Genomic DNA, 2,720 nt, shown 5'->3' with positions numbered 1-2,720 from the left:
AATTTTTTAAAAATAGTAGCAGAAAAACCCATAACTGTCACCTAGAAAGAGTAAATTTTCTGTATATAAAGTATACTTCAATATCCCTAACCATTAAAAAAAGAAGATTCTAATTTTAAAAGAATGATAATATAATTTGTTTAAAGAATAAGAGTGTAAATTTCATTGGTGTATGAAAATTATCTATGATATAATTTTTAAGTAGGTTGTAAAGCAAATATGTGCTATATTTGTGTATATAGTATGATCAAATTTATATGTCTATATCTTATCTTACCACTGCATAATGAGATTACAGACAATTTTTTCTCTTTGTTTATCTGCATTTTTACTACAAAGAATACATATTATTTTCTAATAAATAACATTTTTTTCAATGTTGGGTGGATGAGCACTGACTTAATGGTAGGGACTCAGTATAGAATCTTCTCTCACCTTGGCCTTGCTATCCAAGCCCAGACTCCAAGGGTGAGCCTTGGCAGTGACCCAAGGTAGTGAAGGAGGTGGGGGTTCCTATGGTAACAAAGAAGGAAAACGTGGTTAGGGCCATGAAAGCAATGCTCACTGATGCTGTGATCATTGGGTTACCACAGGCATGTGTGAGAGTTTGCCAAATCAAATATAGCTCTTAGGAACTTACTTTGAGGCCCCACCAGGCACTGTCAAAGATTACCTGCCCAGCACACTAGAAAGCATTCTCTGCCGGCAGATTGGTCCCTGTCACATTATTTATAGGAGATTGGTTCACATACTCAAAATGATATGAATACTTCTAATTATATCCAAACATGACAAATGTCAGAACAAATTATTCTGAGGGTTCACGCTGCCAAATGTCTTGCCCTAACAAAGAGGAGCAAGCTGCGGGATCAGCACACCAGCTCCTATATAAGCACGATGAGCCCTCCTGCTACATCTCCACCAAGGACCCAGAGGTAAGCGAGTGGGGGCCTTGGGGCCTGCAGGGCTCCAGGGGACAGAAACATCTCTGAGCATGAAATTGTTCCTCCCAGCTCTGACTTCTATTTTCATAAAGCCATGCTTTAGACCAGACAAGTTTTAATTCTGTAACTATCTTACTGGAATTTCAGAGCTTCACTAAAAAGAAACTCATTGCTTTACAGTTTTAGATGCTCCTGAACCTGCATCTTCATCTGGAATCCAGAGGTAAGACTCCACTTTATTCATTTATTGATGACAGAAGGGATGTAGCCTAACAAAGCTGGGGGCAGCTCTTCATTGTACACCATTTCCTTATATTTTGCAGTTATGCAAATATGTTGTGCTTCCAAATGTCTGCTTATAAATGCTGGGAAATCACTTCTTCCAAATGTCTTATTCTCAGAGACCACCCTCATCTGAGTTCTAGGATTAAAGGACCATTTGGGAAAGAATATGAATTTTGACAGTGAGTTCTCAGACGCACTTAACAACTGTCAGGGGCAATGGACTACTCCATGCCAACCTCCTTCTACTGACAAGAGCTGAATACCTGGGTGTTTTACTAGTATTTTTTAAATATCTGCAAAAATTCTTAATCTAAAACATGTAAACAGAAATGAACATCTTCTTAAAACCATAGTATTTTAGCTACTTTTTCATGATTCACTGTAGTTTTTAGAAAGATTTGTTACTGTTGGTTTAAAAAATCACAAGAATTACACCCACAGAGTGCTATCTATCACACTCTAAATTAGAAGGAGAGATTCTGGCCCTTCCCCCAAGTAATTCACTGTCTGGGAGTAAAGACAAGACCCAAAGTAATGAGCCAATGCTGAGACACATATCTATCAACAGAGGACAATGGCTTATATGCATGTGATAAACTCTTACATTTTTACATTTTTGTCTTTTCTTTTTCTGGATGAAGAGAAAAGAAGCCTGTGGAATTTATGCAGGATGAAACACCTTCTTCATGCTGAAGCTCTCATTCATTCCCCTGAGCTTAGATCTGTTAACTGACAGTTCAAATCCTTCATGCCAAAAGGAGAATGTTAAAAGAGATTTTGAAATTAAGGCAATGCTAAGTCTCTTGGTAACAAGCCAAATGATACATTAAAAAAAAAAAACCCTAGAGTGATAACGATTTCTTATGAGGTTAATGACCCACCAAGAAATGTTTAACATAAAGTGGATGTTAAAAAGAATTATTTGGCTTACAAGAGGAAAAAAAAAAAAACAGCCATCTAAAAGGCAAAAATGTTTTGGGTAGCTTGGAAGATATCAACTTTCATTTGCACAAGACAAACTTTCCCTCTTAACTCTGTAATCGTCCCAGCAAATGGCAGATGCAACATTATGCATCTAAGGACTAAAGAATGACAGTTGCTATAAAACAATCCATCAACAACTGTCTTAGCTATAGATATTATTAGAGTTTAGAGATTAAAACAGGCAAGGATTCCATTTTCACTCAGCTGTAGGTGCCCTAGCCCTGAGGATCAAGACATGCCATCTGGGAAGGAAATTTTCAAAGCCCTAAAAACGAAGCTTCAAATTGCAGTCTCATTCCAAACCAGCCCTGTGCTAGTGTTATTAATACTTAATAGAACGCTGGTCAACACAGGTCGGAAGAACAATTACAGTCCAGACTGGGGATGGAACCTCAATATTTCTCTCATTTCAAATGTTTTTCTCACATGTATGTAACTTCTGGTTTCTCTTTTTCCTCTCTCCCATTCTTTCCCCAAGGCAGAATTCTCTCTAAATAAATTGCAACC

Source organism: Dama dama, chromosome 5 (genome assembly GCF_033118175.1).
Source record: "Dama dama isolate Ldn47 chromosome 5, ASM3311817v1, whole genome shotgun sequence".
Lineage (NCBI taxonomy): Eukaryota > Metazoa > Chordata > Mammalia > Artiodactyla > Cervidae > Dama > Dama dama.
This window is presented reverse-complemented; position numbering follows the sequence as displayed.